General features: G+C 42.9%; 1 long non-coding RNA gene across 1 annotated transcript in view; it reads right to left on the bottom strand.

Moving 5' to 3' along the window:
- Window positions 1-445: 445 nt before the first annotated feature.
- The window catches only part of LOC117368953, a 40821-nt gene continuing 21062 nt past the window's right edge, over window positions 446-20204 (bottom strand). The window contains exons 2-3 of the long non-coding RNA XR_004541044.1: window positions 14640-14781; window positions 446-1040 (exon numbers count right to left, since the gene is read on the bottom strand). This is a non-coding gene — a long non-coding RNA (uncharacterized LOC117368953). The remainder of the gene's footprint in view (window positions 1041-14639; window positions 14782-20204) is intronic.

Here is a 20204-nt window from a genome sequence, read left to right as displayed (position 1 = left end):
TTACAAAATATACTGTTTGCTAAGAATTTCAGAGAGGACCTGTAAAGAAAGGTCGCGAATTTCAAAAACAGCAAAAATTACAATATACAGTTTGTTTAGAGTACATTTTTTTTTTTTGTATAATCATCTTTATTGGGTAAAGTAAGATAACAGCATAAACAGCAAACAACAATTGCAATATATAAGTGGTACGAATATCAAACAAGTAGCAAAATAGCAAAATATGTAAAAGAAAGCACTCTCTAATAAGTGGCCGGAATGCCGTCATCTCAAACACCCAGTGTTTTATAGAAGAAACTATAACCTTGACGCATAGGAAAAAACCCGCAGACACACCCCCATACATACCATCACCATCCATATAGCACACACCTAAACAACCTGCACTTCCCCCCCCCCCCCCCCGCCCGTACACACCTTCCCCAAACAGACTCACATTCACCAAGCAGACTACTAGGGACACCGTGCCCGACGGCTAAGACAGGTTGAAAAATAGAACTCTCATAAATCAGTACCAATGGTTATATATATTGTGGGAAGAGACACAGTCATCTGTCAAGACAAAGGCAATGTCAAAGTCAAAGGCTAAGGCTAAACCATAATAAAATGCAGATGCAAGTAGGGAGGCAAGTCTATGAAACACCAGAAAGGCAATAGTTATGAAGTAGATGCAGAACAGTGCTTCAAAAAGGTATCCCAAAGTGCACAATAGTCCTTCCAGTAAGCTTGCGAGCGCTGAGAGAATGTTTGCAGCTCAAATGAAGCCAAAGTATCCATGCGACTGGACCATACAGAAAAGGAGGGTACCTCCGGGGAAGCCCAGTGTTGCAAAATGAGCTTTTTCCCCACCAAGATAGCATGGAGAACAAATTTCTGTGAGGACGCATTGAGGTTCTGTTGAGATAAGTCCTGCACATTGCCCATCAGTAAGGCAGGTGGATTCCAGTGGATGGTGCAGCCTAGGACATCCTCCAAGCACTGGTGGACCTGGACCCAGAAGGTAAGCTTCGGGCAGAGAAAAAAGGAGTGCAAATAGGTGCCTGGGGAGAGATGACAATTAACACATAAATTATCAGGCCACAGCCCCATGTGAAAACCTCTAGATCTGGTAAGATATGCTCTGTGCAGTATGCAAAATTGGGTTTCTTGTAGAGACAGATTTAACAAACAAGTATATATTCTGAAAGAAAACATGCATATCATGAAGAGACACTGTCAATCCCAAGTCCCTAGTCCAGTCCGATACTATGGGCTGAAGACACTGCGTTCCCTGACCCTCCCTACCCTCCGCGTACCAGGTAGCAATCTTGTTCTTGTGGGGTGGCACATCGAGAGCCCTTTCATCCAAAGATCCACAATCCCAAGTGGTAGGAGAAATATGGGTCAGAGAGTCATAATAATGTTTAATTTGGATATAGAGATAAGACTGGTTGGTGGGTAGCCCCCAATGGGTACAAAGTAAAGAAAAAGAAGGGAAACGTCCGCCCCCCAAGTATAATAGATCGCGTATGGTGGACTCACGCTCAGCATGACCCCTCAAACCGGGCAAATCCCGAAAATCAGGTACAAAATTAAGGTTGCCAATCAGAGATAAAAAGGGGGACGGGTGAGGTACTTTGTGCTGAAGTTTCCGCCTCCACGCCCAAGCTCTCTGAAAGGCATATAGGTAATGTAACGAGGGGTACCTCAAAGAGACTGGCAAACCCTGAATCCCATGCATGAATGAAACAAAAGACACTGGAGAACAGCAAGTAGCCAGAAGATCCAGAGGGGAATAACGCCTATGCAATGTCAAATGTTCATGGATCCAGCGAAAGAGAGATGCGACATTGTAGAGGCGAATGTCTGGCAGCCCAAGCCCCCTCTGCCCCTTAGCTCGAGACAGTTTGAGGAATCCAATGCGCGCCTGTTTGGCATTCCAAATAAATTTACGGACAATAAAGTTATAGTGGCATTCGTCTTCACGACTAACCCAGAAGGGCACCGACTGTACCGCGTACAAAAGTTTCGGAAGAAAACCATCTTCACCAGGGCTACCCGGCCCATCAGGGATAAGGGATGGGATCGCCATTTATGACATAGGGAGTGGATCCTACCAATCGCCGCCGTTATATTGGCTTCATAGAGCTTTTTCGGATCCTGGTAAAGATAAATCCCTAAGTATTTCAATTTCCCAGGTGCAATGCCCACTCCCAACTTCTTGAACCAAAGATCACCCGGGGAATCATGCAACAGTAAGGCTTCAGTTTTTTCATAATTGACCTTTAAACCAGTAAAGAGTCCGAACGAATTAATAATATCCATCAAGCGAGGAAGGTTGACATCGGCATGCCGAACGTAAAGCAGCATATCATCAGCGAACATACTAATACGAAATTCATGTCCCCCGATGCCCAAGCCTTGAAGATTCCGGTCCTGACGGATTCGGATGGTCAGGGGTTCAAGAGAAAGAAGGAATAGCAGAGGGGACAATGGGCAGCCTTGCCGTGTGCCCCGACCCAGAAAAAAAGGTTCAGAGATCCCCCCATTGATCATCAGCTGAGATTTAGGGCTAGTGCATAATGCTGCCACCCAGGCGACAAAGTCCCCGGAAATGCCATAGCGGTCAAGGATCCAAAAGAGGTGTCGCCAGGAAACCATATCGAATGCCTTCTCTACATCAAGACTGGTTATTAAAGCCCTATCGGAGGCATGGTAAGGAAGCTGCAATACCGTGAGCACTTTAAGTAAATTCATGGAGGCATGCCTCCCTGGAACAAAGCCCACCTGATCCTCGTGGATCAGGTTCGGTAGGATCGTATTAAGGTGCGACGCCAATATCCCGGCAAGGATTTTAACATCCTGATTCAGAAGTGAGATGGGGCGATATGAACCCAGTTGGTCCGTGGGTCTCCCCGGTTTCGGCAAGATGATAATGTGAGCGCTATTATGAGTGTTACCGGGAGGTGTTTCCGACTGAAGTCCCATAAAATAAGCTTGCAGAGAGCCTAAGGCCGGTGGGGGCAGGAGCTTATAAAACTCCGGGCCAAAGCCGCCTGGCCCAGGAGTTTTAGCCAGCTTGAGTTTTCGAATAGCCAATTGCAACTCTTCCCCACTAATCGGTTGGTTAAGCGCCATCTTCTGTTGTTCAGAGACCGTGGGCATGGACAGATTGCAGAAAAAGGCGTCTCGCGCTCTGTCATCAGGCAGCTGTTCAGCATAAAGCCTTTGGTAAAATTGAAGAAATTGGTTTGTAATTGCCTGTTGCTGAGTATGCACCCTCCCCGCCCCATCCTTGATATGAGTAATGACATGTCGGGCTCTAGGAGGTCGGATCAAATTGGCAAGTAAGCGACCGATTTTATTACCCCAAGCATGCAGCTTGTATTTGTAGAAGTATATATTTCGAGAGGCCCGTTGGGAGAGAATATCATTAACCCGATGTTTGACGTCCAAAAGCCTATCCCGCAAGTCACTGGTAAGACTCGAGATGTGTGAGCGTTGCAAGCGTTGTAACTCAGCAGTCAAGGACAACAATTCCCCATCCCCGTTTTTTCTTAGCAGCAGCAGAATAGGCCAGTACGTGACCTCGCAAAACGGCCTTGGCCGCCTCCCAGTATGTAACCGGGCTCACATCAAGTTTCAAGTTTCAAGTTTATTAGTACATTTGATGAATCGCCTATTAAAATTGCTAAGCGATGTACAAAATCCAATAAAAAATAATAGAAAGAAACTAACATTTAACAATGTGATAAAATAAAATACATAAAATACAGACATGAATCGGGAGGGAAAAAAATTAAAAGTTACAATCTTAAATTTTTGGTAGAAAAAAGGAAACAACAAAAGGTAAGGGGTAATTAATCCATAGCACTGTTAGGAGCATCTCTAAAAAGTATAAAAGTTTCAGATATTTAAAGCATCATTAAATAGATAGGTTTTTAAGAATTTTTTAAATGTTGCGATGTCATTTTCAATTCTAATGTATTGTGGCAAAGCATTCCACTGTGAACATATCTGATCTTCGTGTTCCTATGATTTTCAGAGAGGGTACTGAAAGCAGATTTTGACCAGATGAACGAAGTGGACGTTGAGTACTGTGTGGGATTAGATATCTGGATATAAATTGAGGTTCATTAGATGCTAGTGTTTTGAAAGTAAGCAACATTATTTTAAAAATAATCCTATGACCGATTGGCAACCAGTGGGCATCTATTAGTAATGGTGTGACATGGTCATATTTTCTCGCATTATATATTAATTTGATGGCCGTATTTTGTATTAACTGAAGTCTCCTTTTTTCTTTCTGGGTAATATTAAGAAGAAGTGCATTGCAGTAGTCAAGTTTTGCTATTACTAAAGAATGAATAAGTATCTTAATCGAAGGTAAACTGAGAAATTTGGCGATTGAACAAATCAATCGTAATTTATAGAAGCAGTTTTTAACAGTAAAAGAAATGTGTTCGTGATAGATCAGTTTATCGTCTATTATTACTCCGAGGATTTTAACAGAGGAGACTAAGTTGAGTGGAATATTATTAAGAATGAACGGATTTGACAAAGTTAAGTCTTTTTTCCAAGAAAATAACATTGATTTAGTCTTATTTATATTTAGCGCTAATTTGTTTGTATTGAGCCAGTTTTGTATTATTTCCAATTTGTGATTGATGGATGTGATTTCAATGTTATTTTCCGGGTCCAAGGGATGAATAAGTTGAATGTCGTCAGCATAGTAGAAAGGAATAAAGCCTATGGACTGGCAGATACCTAATAATGGAGAAAGAAAAATGTTAAACAGTAAAGGGGACAGAATAGATCCTTGAGGGATTCCGAATGAGGAAGAGTAAGTTGTGGATTCTTCATTATTAAACCTGACAGAGGAAGTACGGTTAGCAAGATACGAGGTGAACCAAGAAAGAACGTTCTGAAGGAACTCTTCCCACCGCTGCCCCAAATAAGTGCGAAAAGAAGGGTCCGAGTACAGGTGAGGAGACATCCGCCAAATCCTACCAGGAGAGGCAGGAGAAAATTGCAGAGTGGTGCCCAAGAGCGCATGGTCTGACACCAAAGGAACGGCCATACCTGCTTTGGTCAATTTAGAAAACAGGCCATCAGAAATTAGAATGTAATCAATGCGAGAGTATACGTTATGAGGGTGGGAATAGAAGAAAAAGTCACTATCAAGCGGATTCAGGGTTCGCCAGGCATCCAACAAGCCTAATTCTTGTAGAAGAAAAGGTATCCCCTTGTTATAATGTCCCCGATGGGCATTTTTAGCTGGTTTACAATCCAAAAGGGGCTCCGCCACCACATTGAAATCTCCCCCTATAATCAACTGGTGGGAAGAGTAGGCGGCCAAAATCCCCACCAAGGAGGAAAAAAATTCATGTGAGTAAACATTCGGAGCATAGACCATACCCAATACTAGAGGGGAACCCCATAGATCTCCAATCAGAAATAGGTATCTGCCCTCCGGATCCTTAATTTCTTTATGGACATGGAAGGGAATGTTCTTATGAATCAAGATCGCCACCCCACGCTTTCGGGAAGAGTAGGCAGAGAAACCCACCTGTCCCACCCAATCCCTCCGAAGTTTGAGATGTTCTGTGGCGGACAGGTGGGTCTCCTGAAGAAAAGCTATGTCACAGCGCTCCTTCTTCAGGTATGATAAAATCTTGGTACATTTCACAGGAGAGTGAAAACCATCAACATTTAAAGAATTAACATTCAAGTTAGCCAGTATGAAAAGTAAATATATGAAATGCAATGAAATGAACCAAAAACCATAGAGGAGAGAGGGATCGTCCCAGCCAAATCCCCCTCCTCCATAGATCATGGAGAATGCTAACCATCCATCGTGGCATCCGTCTCAGCCAAACACCAGACAAATCACCATGCCCTAGAATCCCAGACAAATCACCAACCATCCAACCAAGCATACACATACACACACACATACATATCAGCAACTGCGTCCCCCCACCCCACCCCCCACCAATCACCCTCCCCTCCCTCCCCAGACCATACAGTCTACCCCAATACAACAGAACAGCATAGATACAGCAGCTCCGGGTCACCCCCACCCCACTAAGGGGGAGTGTTAAATAATAGAGGATAACCCAAAAAACATAAAAGGCATATTAGTCAGTTGCATATAAAACACCAAAAGTTGAAACACTAATAACAGTTGAACAGCTAAGAAAAGATATGTACCCTAGAAACAGGTATAATAAGGAACACTTATAAAGTATAACATGTGAGAGGCGCCCCACCAAGGGAGCGCCCGGTGCTAGACCGAAGGCAGCAGTTATCGGTCAGTAGTTCGGGGTAATTCCACATTCTCCCCCTCACGCTCCCGAAGGAACAGAGAAGATAAGTAAATGCAGGAAACTGACGTAGTCCCCCGACATAGGAAAAGATTCCAAACCATGAACATGTACAGTCAGGGCTACAAGATGTAGCAAGGAACAAGGCCCATGGACCCCAGCAGCACCCAGGCCGCAGGGATATATTAGCAATCAAAGTACAAAGAAAAGCAAAGCCTTCAGTCACCCGACTGAGGGGGATCGATCACAGGAGGAAGCTTTTGAATAAAGTGCTTCATAGCCTGCGGAGTGTCCAGAAAGGTGACTTTGTTGTTGTAGAATATTCGGGTCCGAGCTGGGTACAGAAGATTAACCCTGATGTGCCGTTTGAAAAGCTCATTGCAGAAAGGTGCCATAGCACGGCGCTGATAGGAAACGTGTGGTGAGAAATCTTGGAAAATGAGGATTTTGTGACCCTCAAACTGTAGCTCCTTCCCTTTTCGGTACAGGAACAAGATCCTCTCCTTCACAGCAAAATTGAGAAAGAGTGCTATGACGGGTTGCGGTCGCTGCTCTCCCTCGTTGCGGTTCCCCACTCGATGCGCCCGCTCGATCAACAGTGGGGCCAGAGGGGCCTGTATATCAAAGGCCTCCAGCAGCCACGCTTCAAGGCGAGAGCGGAGATCCACGTCGCGCACGGAGGCAGGGATTCCGATGAAGCGCAGGTTGTTCCGGCGACCGCGATTCTCCTGGTCCTCCGCTCGCTCCGTTAGGGTTTTAGCCGTTGTTTCCAGAGTGCGGAGACGCTCCTCAAAGCTATCCGTGCGGACTTCCTGTTGAACAATGCGATCCTCTGCGCATTGCAGACGGTTCGTCTGAGATTCTAAGCGCTCTCATCTCCTCCATAAAAGATTGAATTTTGGTGAGCTTATCTTCCATAACCAATGTTAGGGAGCGCATGAGTTCTTGCACGGCCGCGTCCTGCAGGGTGAACATCGGTACCGCGTGCTGCTCTGCCATCTTAGGGCCCTTCACAGAGTGTTTAGCCTTTGTTCCTCTTTGAAATTTAGTCGGCATAACCGGCGTGAAATGCCCAAAAAGGAACAACGCGGAGGCGCACCCCGCCCGCCGGTTTGCAGGAAAGGGAAAAGCGCGATGCACCTCCCAAATCCGCGGGTTTAAAGCAAGATTTAGGGCGGAGTGGCCCGGAGCTGCAGAGAGGCACGTCCGATCAGGTCTCCAGCATCACGTGACCCCCCTAGAGTACATTTTAAACAGCCCACCAAGGTACAGACAGCCATTATAATTGCTAAAGGACAACTACATGTGATCTTTTCCTTTGACAGTTACTTAAAGATACAAAGGTCTCATGCACTTTGCACCCGTGCCAGTTTTTTGCTGGAAAACGATGCACATAGATGTGAAAATATGATCAAAGTATTTTATTTTCCAGTACCCTCTCTCCTCCAAAAACTCATGTAATGATGTGATTGGGTTGTGTCAGGGGCCAAGCAAGCCAATTTCTATTTGCACCCCCTCTAGTTGCTAATGCTGTGTTGGCCCCAGTGATTCCCCCGTCACCTTCCCCCCATTCCACTGCCCCCATGGTTATGCTATCCTCTCCTGGTCTATGAGTTATATAATAATAATAACACTTTGAAAGAAGCGGTGCTAACGGCTCACCGAGACCAGCAGCAGTATTGGGAGCCCCTCTCCAGCAGGGCACCTGATCAGTTACACCCCTCCCCCGATCCATATATATTTTTTATTTCTCTTGATACTTATTTTTTATCTCTATTTTTTTATTTATTTTACTTATTTATTTTTAATTCTATCTTTAAATTTATTTATTCATTACTTGGTGGAATATTCATTTCTATCTCTATCTCTGTCTTTATATTTTATCTTTATTTTTCATAAATTGTCTCTTCAGGTACTTTAGTTAGATTGTGAGCCTTTGGGACAGTTAGGGAATTTCCAAGTACCTATCTTATTTATTTTTATTTATTGTATCTTTTAATGCATTCATTTTTGTAAACCGCTTAGAAACCTCACGGTTATTAGCGGTATATAAGAATTAAATTAAATTAAAATTAAATTAAATTTATATACTGCAGGACTGCGAAGTTCTATGCGGTTTACAATGATCAAAAGGTATTACAGATTGAATGGAATAAACATAGTTCAAGTTAGTGAATAACAGTTCTAAAGATCATTTGTTGAGGACTCAGATTGTATAGGTCAGTTACCCAAGTACTTCAGGAACAGATGTGTTTATAGGCGTCTGTTCCTGAAGTACTTGGGTAACTGACCTACACAATCTTAGTCCTCAACAAATCAAGTTCAAGTTTCAAGTTTATTAAGTTTTTATATATCAAGGTTATCTAAGCGGTTTTACAATCAGGTACTCAAGCATTTTCCCTATCTGTCCTGGTGGGCTCACAATCTATCTAACATACCTGGGGCTTTGGAGGATTAAGTGACTTGTCCAGGGTCACAGGGAGCAGCGCAGGATTTGAACCCACAACCCCAGGATGCTAAGGCTGTAGCTCCAACCACTGCGCCACACACTCCTCCTTTAGAACTATTATTCACTAACTCTGAACTATGTTTATTCCACTCAATCTGTAATACCTTTTGATCATTGTAAACTGCATAGAACTTTGCGGTCCTGCGGTATATAAACTGTTATTATTATTATCTGCATGGTCCTAGGGAATTTGTCTTGTATTAGGGTTATGTGACCCTGTCCTGGGGCATCTGAGCAGTGATGGGGTTAAGTGCCACTGCCTTGTCCCTGTGCTTCTGTGACAAGGTTACTTGATTATGCCTAGTCTTTGTGCTTGCTGTGCAGAAAGCCGAGCTGCACCTTTTTTTGCACCAGCCCTCATCTCATGCACACATCTTGAATACTCATAGCTGTAACATGCTGCTCTGTCTCCACTGACTGACCCAACACAATTCCCAGAAACAAAGGCAAGAACTTCCCCTGGGAATCACACCAGCCAGCCTGTCGGCACCAGCACAGTTAGTCCTGCCAGGCATTCATGAGCAGGGGCAGGATTTGGGGTTTCCCACACCATGAAAAAAAAAAAAAAACCCAGACACTCCAGAGAAATTCAGGAAGACAAAGACTAAATCCTGACTAAATTTGTCAGCCAAGGATCTGATTTGAAGCAGTCTCAAATATGTGCTGATCCCAGAAAGCACCCAGGGCATATTCAGCACTCTCTAAGAGCATGCAATACTCCTCCAACAATTCAGGATGCATCATTCAGATTGCGCACAATTTACCTGTCTGCAGCACCCCTTCCAGGTGATACTCACTCTAAATGCTGACTCCTATCATGCAAAAGTGTTGCTGTACATAGGCTGGTGGACCCGACATGTTTCGCTGCCACTTCGTCAGGGATCCACTCTTGCCGTTAACCACCATCCCGCAGAGCAGAGCAGTACCCTGTAAATACATACCTCGCCCATCACACTCTCTGTCTCATGCTTGTGCACACATATATGCACACACACATGCACACAGAGGTACACACGCACAATTCATACATATGCACACACAGCTGCTCTCTCTATATATATACAATATATATACATATACTTACACACACATACTATATACACACAATCTCTTTCTATAAACAGTGCTTAACATGTAAGCTCCAAGGAGCACAAGTGTCAATAATAAGTTAGGTGACATTTATAGAATTGTGTCTAGCAGCACCTAAACTGGTTTTAGGTGCCAGTAGGCATTGAAACCGTAGGCACACCTATTTATGCCAGGGTTTTCTTGGCCTAAATGAGTGCACCTAAATTAGGCATCTACCAGCACCTAAGACAAAATACACCCATGATCTGCCCCATAACCACATCTAACTTTCTGGTAGGTGCCTTGGAGCAGACGCCTACCTCAAAGTGGTAAGCGCCTACTGAGTTAGGCACCTAGGCCTGGATTCTGTAATCGGTGCCGAGATCGGCAGCCGCCTTATAAGCGACCGCCAATTGTGTGTCAATGGGTGCCCATTTCAGAACCGTGCCTATGGGAAAGATAGGTGTCAGAAATGTAGGGCCAGGGTTTTCCTGCCTGTCTTTGTCTGAATCGCGCCTATATAGGCGCTTTAGGCTGTCTAACACTACTTCCAGCATTAGCCGTGCCTACTTTGGTGTTTGGCAGCCTAAAGCGCCTACGTAGGCGCGATTCTGGCGCTTCAACCTTGCTGGGTTTTTTTGCCATTTCTAACGTTGTTCTTTAATTAACTTAGGCACCGGTTTTAGAATTCCCCCCCTACTATCTAATTGCTATTCAATTGATTTTTAATTGTAATTTTCAATTAACGATGTCAATTGAGGCTTTTAAAATAATTAAGTTAGGCACCTAGATTGGTTAGCTGCGCTGATCTAGGCATCTAAATGTAGGTGTCATTTGTAGAATCAGGGCCACATTGTATACACACATACATATATCCATTAATACACACATACTATTACAAACTCACTATATACACACACACTATATCACACATACTGTATACACATATATTGTATACACAAATGCATGCACTCTATCTATATACAAACACACACATATAAATGCCATATACATGTGCATGCACACAAATGCTCTATACACACCCTGCATTATATACATGTGTGCTCATGTGCACACACACACACACACACACTCACACTCATACACATATATATATATTTCCCGGGTATTGAATGACAGCACAGTACAGGGAAGTGTTTCCTTCCTCTTTCCTCTTACTAGTCCACCCTTTCTTTTCCCCACTCTGTTTCCTCCTCTGAACGTCTTGCTGTGGAAACAAAGAGACTCGACTCCTAAGTACTGCCAACTTCCCAGAATGGAAAAATTTATTCTAATAAATTCCCCACTGCTCACTTACTTCTATGACCAAGCATTAATGACACTAATGCCCCCAGAGTGTGATACAGCATGATCTGTTCTAATGACATACAGTGTTCCCCTGAAATTCATGTGGGTTCCGTTCCACGAACACCTGCGAATTTTGAAAAACCGCGAATAGGGACTGATCAAAGGCAGGAGAAGGCAGCTGGAGCACCAGCGGGTGCTGAAAATCATTTGCGATATTTTCCAACCACCTCTTCCTGGTACTAAAGTCAGGCTACACCAATCAGGAGCTGCTTTGACGCATGCTCTGTTCATAACACACGGCAGAGAGACAAAATTCCTGGAGATGATAGGAGATTGTTTCCTTGAACAAATGGTGGGAGAACCGACAAGAGGAAACGCAATCCTGGACTTGGTTATAAATGGCATTACTGGAAGGACAGCAGATGTAGAAGTTACAGCCCCGCTGGGGACAAGTGATCACAATATGATCAATTTTACCATTGGCATCGGAAAAGGGAAACCAATCAAGACTAAAACCACAACCTTTAACTTCAAAAAAGGAAATTACGACAGCATGAGAACCATGGTTAAAAAACGGCTCAAGAAGGGCAAAGCAGAAATCCATTCAGTTGAACAAGCATGGTCTCTACTGAAAAACACCATCATTGAAGCTCAGAATCTTTACATACCGAAGATATCCAAAGGAAGGCGAAAAAAGAACAAAGGAGAACCAGCTTGGTTATCCAAAGAGGTGAAGGTTGCAGTAAGGGAGAAGAGGAACTCGTTTAAAAAATGGAAACGGGAAAAAACGACGGAGGCCTGGAACTGTCACAAAATCGACCAGAAAAAGTGTCATAAAGCGGTTATACAAGCCAAAAAAGACTATGAAGAAAAGATAGCGCAAGAAAACAAAAACTTTAAGCCCTTTTTTAGATATATAAAAGGGAAGAAACCAGCAAGAGAAACTGTGGGCCCTCTCAACGACCAAGGAACGATAGGGTCAATCAAAGAAGACAAACAGGTTGCTGATAGGTTAAATTCATTCTTTGCCTCTGTCTTCACAAACGAGGACACTACAACAATGCCAGACACTGGGAGGGTATTCACCGGAGGCATAGAGGAGAGCCTAACATCAATAAATGTGGAGTTGGACCAGATTTACTTTCAGATTGACAAACTAAAAAGTGATAAATCCCCTGGACTGGACAGGATTCACCCGAGAGTTTTAAAGGAACTTAAGATAGAAATTGGGGAACTACTACAATCTTTAGCTAACATGTCAATTAGAACCGGGCAAGTACCAGATGACTGGAGGATAGCAAATGTCATCCCAATTTTCAAAAAAGGATCAAGAGGTGAACCAGGAAACTACAGACCAGTGAGTCTCACATCGGTTCCTGGGAAGATAATCGAAACACTAATTAAGGACCGCATTGTACAACACTTGGATAAGCACAACCTAATGAGAGATAGTCAACACGGCTTCAGGAAAGGGAGGTCATGTTTGACAAATTTACTTCAATTTTTTGAGAAGGTTAACAAGCAAACAGATAGTGGAGATCCAGTGGACATAATTTACTTGGACTTCCAAAAAGCATTTGACAAGGTTCCGCACGCAAGGCTTATGAGTAAACTATTAAGTCATGGAATAGGAGGAAAAGTGCACGGATGGATCGGAAATTGGTTAGAGAACAGAACGCAGAGGGTAACCATAAATGGGAAATTCTCGGAATGGGAAAAGGTGATCAGCGGCGTGCCCCAGGGCTCGGTTCTTGGTCCCATTTTGTTCAATATTTTTATAAATGACCTGGAAGAAGAAACAACCTATAATATAATCAAGTTTGCGGATGATACAAAACTATGTCGGGCGGTTGGCTCTCAAAGGGACTGTGAGGATCTTCAGAAAGATCTAAATCAGCTGGAAACGTGGGCGATAAAGTGGCAGATGAGTTTTAACATAGACAAATGCAAGGTGATGCATCTGGGAAAGAAAAACAAAGAACATGAATACAAGATGTCGGGGGTGACATTAGCCAAATGGGAACAAGAAAGGGATTTGGGGGTGCTGATAGACAGAACCCTAAAACCATCGGCTCAATGCGCGGTGGCGGCGAAGAAAGCAAATAGGATGTTAGGCATGATTAAGAAGGGGATAACGAGTAGGTCGCAAGATGTTATAATGCCACTTTACAAAACAATGGTCAGACCACACTTAGAATACTGTGTCCAACCCTGGTCTCCATACCTTAAGAAGGACAAAATTCTGTTGGAGAGGGTACAGAGGCGAGCTACGAAACTAGTCAAAGACATGAAGAATTTAAGCTACATGGAACGCCTCGGAAAACTGGGACTGTTCACCCTCAAAAAGAGAAGACTGCGTGGGGATCTAATAGAGACTTTTAAAATATTAAAGGGATTTGATCAAATTGACCAGGAAGCAGCATTACTGACATTTTCAGATGTGACGCGGACAAGAGGTCATACCTTAAAACTGAATGGCAGCAGGTTCAGGACAAATGTCAGGAAGTTCTGTTTCACACAGAGAGTGGTGGGCGCTTGGAATGCTCTCCCGGAGGAGGTGGTGGCAGAAAATACTGTGCTGGGTTTCAAACGCATGTTGGATGCACACCTTCTTGCAGATCATATTGAGGGATATGGGAAAACCAGGTCTCCAAAAAGGAGCACCTAAATGGGCCTCCGCGTGTGCGGATCGCCGGACTAGATGGACCTTGGTCTGATCCGGTGAAGGCGTTTCTTATGTTCTTATGTGTGTTATTTAGAATGCTCTGATTATAAAGTAGCACACAGTGATACGACACACTCAGGCCCTCTTTTACAAAGGCGCACTAAGCGTTTTAGAGCGGGCTACATCAACACATGAACTAACTGCTAATGCATCTATAGGATAACATACACACATTAGTGTTTAGCGCGTATTTAGCGTGCACTAAAAAGCTTAGCGCACCTTTGTAAAAGAGGGGGTCAGTAGAGAACACAGTAACAGATACAGCATGCTGTGAGTATAGCACATAGTGTGTTATACAAAATGCTCTGATTATAGCACACTGATACTGCATGTTCCATTTATAGCATGCAAACAATGATGCAGCAAACTTTGTAGATAGCATATAACAGAAATATGGAGCGTTCTAGTTATAGTGCACAGATAACAGCTTATCTGTGTGCTGTAATCTCTGATACACTATTCTCCATTAAAACCACATTGTCTCCCATTTATAGTGCACAACTGATGATATAGCATATACAGCACATGGCCAGTAATACAGTCTACTAACTTAGCCTAAAAACCTTACAAGATTCCAATAAGATAACCCTACCAATAGTAAGTATACTGTATACCACTCAGTAATGCTTTAGCACGGGTTATCAGTTAAACTTCCATGCCATCCAGCAAAGAGTCATTGATCAGAAAAACCTTCCTTGTATTAATATTAATTTGTTTCATGTACCTTATGTGATTGTAGTGCTAAGGACATTCTGTTTTGCTTGAAGCTTCCTCTGGAGCCTGGATTCGACAACTGAAAAAAACTCTTTCACTTTCTACTGTGTGATTTCCTTTGTACTGTCATTTATCTGCTAATCTGCATTGCTCTGCAATTGTAAAATAACATAGGAGTGGGTAAAAAGCACTTATAATATAGTCTTTTTATCTTGTTTCCACTTACTTTTGCAGTGCTGTGTCGATGTATTTTACCATTAAACTAAACTGAAATGGCTACAAGATAAGGTAATGAAAAGACACTTCGAAAAGGGTAATAGAAATGCTACATACTGTATATGTCACCTCAAGTCCAAAACGTATTGCAGAAATCAAGAAGGCTCTTTATCACTTGTTATACTACTGCAATCAACTATCCTTATACTGGGATAACGTATGGAAAACCATCTCTTCCATATTAAATATATAAGAACCCTTACAACTGAAAATTATCATCTTAGGCCATCACAGCCTCACAAAACCCTTAAATAAACATAACTCCAGATTGCTTAACATTCTTTTATTCTTAGCTATTAAGAATATATTACACTGCTGGAAAGATCTCTCTAAGGTAGATTACACCTCATGGTGGAATACACATTGCTTAACTACTAAATATGAAAGTGTTATAGCAGAGAAACACAATTCTGTTCATACCTATGTCAAAGTTTGGAGCCCAGTTAATCTATACTGCGAATTGGGCCACTGATTTTCAGTAACTGATGTATGATATCATGAAATAGACTGGTATAGTTTCCTCATGGAATTTATGGTACTCGCTTGTGGACTATGCTTGATGTATCAATGCACTTTATAGTGCTTAAACCCTTGTTACTGAGAATTGTACTGTTCCTTTCCATTATAGGATGGTTATTGATTGACCTGATATAAAATACTGGGTTGTATCATAATTATGTATCTCTTATGCGGTTCATAGACAACAGCGCGAAAGACAAAGGCACGCGCTGACAACTGAGCGCAAGATGGAGGCGCACGCCGAAGAAAATTACTGTTTTTAGGGGCTCCGACGGGGGATTTTGTTGGGGAGCCCCCTCAGTTTACTTACTAGAGATCACGCCGGCGTTGTGGGGGGTTTGGGGGGTTGTAACCCCCCACATTTTACTGTAAACTTAACTTTTTCCCTAAAAACAGGGACAAAGTGAAGTTTTCAGTAAAATGTGGGGGGTTACAACCCCCCAAACCCCCCACAATGCCCCCACAATGCGGCGCGATCTCTATTAAGTAAAGTGGAGGGTTCCCCCCCACACACCCCCATCGGAGCCCTAAAAACAGTAATTTTCTGCGACGCACACCTCCGCGCTGCGCTCAATTGTCTGCGCGCGCCTTTGTCCCGGCGCGCTGTTGACCTGACACCCTCTTATGCACTCTCTTTTATTACTAAAATCGATAAAATCTTTGAACTAAAAAACACACAAATGTATAAATTTGTGTGGATTGGTGTTTAAAGATGTCTAAAAAGCAGCGATCTCAAACTCAAACTCTTTGCAGGGCCACATTTTGGATTTGTAGGTACTTGGAGGACCGCAGAAAAAATAGTTAATGTCTTACTAAAGGATTTGACAACTTTGCATGAGGTAAAACTCTTTATAGTTTATAAATCTTTCCTTAATTGCTTCTGATAATTTCAGCTATACACAGCTCAAAGCAGAAAGTGAAGTTTAGATAGTTTTTCACTTTCTGCATGTTGCACTGCTTTCAGCTGTGTATAGCTGAAATTATCAGAAGCAATTAAGGAAAGAGTTTTACCTCATGCAAAATTGTGATTTAGATTCTAAAGTATCAACTGCAGGAGACAAGATTTGGTGTAGTCCTCTAGGGGAGAATCAATATCCAACTTGTGCCTGGAAAGCTTGTGCCTTAATTGTCCGGTGGGCGCGTCCGCAACCGCCTTCAGCTTTCACCTCTTCCAGGCACAACCCCCATCTTACATCAAGCAGTCACCGCCAGGAGAGGTGCCAAATTTCATGAGAGTTCATGAGATTGCGTACACACGCACAAAGCTGCACTGCCTCCAATGGTTACCTTACATTCTGGAATGTTGCCCGCCTCACTGGTGTAACTAACGCTAGCGCTTTCCTGCGTCTGTACGCGATTGTCCTCTCCACTCTACCTCATAATCGCATACAGACGCAGGAAAGCACTTGCATGAGGTTACAGCAGTGAGGCGGGCAACGTTCCAGAACAATGGTAACATACCGAGGGCCTTAAAATAGTACCTGGCGGGCCGCATGTGGCCCCTGGGCAGCGTGTTTGAGACCACTGGCCTACAGCTTAATGGCAGATGAAACATGTGACATATCTGGAAAGGAGCAGCTGTCAGTTGGTGTTTGATTTTTTTTGATGAAGAAAAGATGGCCATCTGTGAGGAGTGTCTCAGGTTTGTCGAACTGAATGCAATGGATGCTCAAACTATAGTTACCGAAATAAACAAATTTCTGAAAAGTGAAGGTTTCGATTCAAATAAGTGTGACGGACAGGGTTACGATGTATGTTCAACCATGGCAGGAAATATTAGTGATGTTCAGAAGATCTTGCTAGATCTGTATTTAAAAAGCCCTATTTTTTCATTGTGCTAATCACAAATTTAATTTGGTTGTGAACGATTTAAACTGTCTACTAGAAATCTGGAACACGATTGCCACAGTAAAGGATGTGATAAATTTTTTTCATGAATCTGTTGTGCAAAGAAAGTATGTACCCAGCCTTATATGAGACATGTTGGTCTCTGAAGTGGAGAATGACACGGGGAAAAAATCTGTCCCTGTCTCCATCCCGTCCCTGTGAGCTCATCTCCATCCCCATCCTGTCCCCACGAGCTCGGTCCCTGTCCCCGCCCCGTCCCCGCAAACTGTCTGATCCCATCCACACAAGCCTGAATAGTTTTATACTGAACTTATTTTATTAAAGTATAAAAAGAAACAATATTCTGTACAATTGTCATTTTATAAATCAAAGTCCTGGCTGCCGAACTATAGAAAAAGAGATCTTCAGCTGGCAGGGTTTTTTTTATAAATGTTTATCAACACAACTAATATACTACTTTATCCTAAAGCCCCCCCCCAAAATAGAAAAGAAATAGAAATTTTTTTTCTACCTTTGTTGTCTGGTTTCTGCTTTCCTCATTCAATTCCTTCCATCCACTCTTCCATGTGCTCTGTTACTGTGCCTCTCCCTTCCATCTCTTCCTCCACCCCCCACCCCCCTTTGGTCTGGCACCCACCTTCTTCCCTCCGCTGCTCCCATAGTCTGGCATCTCTGTATTCTTCCCTTCCATCTTTCCTTCCCTCCCCAAGGTGGTTTTTAGCATTTCTCTCCTCCTTTCTTCCCCTCAGATCTGGTATCTGTCTCCCCAATCCAGCATGTGCCTTTTTTTTTTTTTCTTTATCCCCTCCTTCCATCCAGTTCCCTTCAGCATCTTCTCCCCTTCTCTCTTCCCCATTTCCCTTCAGTGTCTTCTCCCCACATCTTTCTTCCCCATTTCTGTGTTCTCCCCACTGTCTCTTCCCCATTTCCCTTCAACGTCTTCTCCCCTTTCTCTATTCCCAATTTCCCTTGAGCGTCTTCTCCCCACTCTTTTTTCCTCATTTCCATCGTCTCCCCACTCTCTCTTCCCCATTTCCCTTCAGCATCTGTTCCTCTCCACACCCCCTCCCTCCACACCCTTTGTGCGGTCTAGCAGCCCCCTCCCTCCCGCTCGCCGCAATCTGAGCATCTCCCTCCCTCCCTTCCTTCCCCTTACCTTCAGGAGATTTTTTATTTTCTTTCTACAAGCAGCCGGAGCTGTGTGTGGCTGCCGGAAAGTGCTACTCTGATACAAACAGAAACCGGAAGTTGCACAGAGCGATGAATGGCCTTCTCCCCGTACCTGCGGTGACCATTTTTTCCCCCACCATTTTGGCAGATAACAGCAACCATGTCAATCTCTACTCTGAAGTACAAAATTATCAGCATATTCAAACAACATTTTGTAAGTATCATTCAAGGGTAGGAAAAGCTATCAAAAGAAGATAACGCTGAATTCTTTGTGTGCCTGGGGTTAATTGCAAAATATTCACCTCTGCTAGAACTCATGGCAAATACTTTACAATAAAAAAATCGGTATATGTTACAATGTGTGGACTACATAAAATGAATTTTAACGGTTATGAAAGGACATCTTGAAGCAGCAGATGGTTTATGCCAGGATATTTTGTTGTCAGCCAATATTGTAGCTCAAACCATTGTCATTGCACTGCAGATACCGAGGACTGTAAGACTGCAACATCATTCAAATCCTCCAGGATCAACAATTGACAAATTTTGGAAAAGATCACTAATAATTCCTTATCTAGATTGTTTGATTTCGCCATTAGAGGAAAGATTTTCCAATGAGAATTTACCTGCATTTTCTTTACTATTATTGCACCCTGCGGTTTCGGAGATGTCAATCAAAGAGTTTAGCAAAACAAAAAAGTGCAGCATTTCTGTGATTTATATAATTTGGAAAATTTAGATAGTGTTACAAGTTTTAGAGAGAGAAGAAAGCAAAGAATGACAATATGAAAGGGCTGACAATGGAAGAATTGGTGAAAGAAGCAATTACCTTATTTCCACAAATAAAACATGCTCTTGTCATGTATTTGTTCCAATCGTGTACTACGAATACTACTGAGCACTCGTTTAGTACATTGCGAAGAGCGAAAACTTGGTTGCACGCAACAATGGCAGAGGATCACTTGAATGGGCTTTGTATGTTGAGTACATCAAAAACTAGCTCAGGAAAGGATAGAAATAGAAAAGGAAGTTCTGGAAAGGTTTAGCGCAGATAGTCTTCAATTTACACTAAAACAGGTTTTCTTCTAAGTTTAAAATTAAAATATTTTTCAGTAGCCTTTTTTGTCATGTCCTCCAACCTTCTCCCTTGAATAAAAGTCTTCGTACACCCATGTATTCAAGCTTGAGTCCAGTCCCAGTGTAGTACTCTCACCTATGATTATTTGCACCCCCCTGGCTCAGATCCTGGCTACGCCCTTGTGTGTTGGGTGTATAATTCACGAGCACCTGGGTATGTGAAGCTGTCAGACAAGTTTCAAGTTTATTTCATATTTGATAAAATCGCTTTTTTTCAAAGATTACAAAGCGATGTGCAACAAATAATTTTCAAAAAAGGGGGACATACAATATAGGGGTAGACAGACGTGCACTTCAAGGAGAAATCAGGGAAGAACTACAATTTAATATACGAAAGAGAACAAATAAGGATAGAACAATAGGGGTGCCCAAATGTTTGAATGAATGCTGATGAGAAACGACATCAAGTGGGTACTTCCAAGTTGATTTTGCAACATGTTCAGCGAACTGGTGCCAACTTTTTGGAGACTAAAGAACGGTCCATGCAATGACAGCATTCAGGTTCTCCAAGGCCAAGGAAATTCAAGACCCAAAAGTCAGCAGGAAAGGTCATGGCCACAGTGCTTTGGAATCAGGAAGGTGTTGTAATGACTGACTATCTTTCAAAGGGACAAACAGTTCATGC

The sequence above is a fragment of the Geotrypetes seraphini genome, chromosome 11, assembly GCF_902459505.1.
Source record: "Geotrypetes seraphini chromosome 11, aGeoSer1.1, whole genome shotgun sequence".
Lineage (NCBI taxonomy): Eukaryota > Metazoa > Chordata > Amphibia > Gymnophiona > Dermophiidae > Geotrypetes > Geotrypetes seraphini.
The sequence above is the reverse complement of the archived record's forward strand: the minus strand, read 5'-3'. Positions and strand labels throughout refer to the sequence as shown.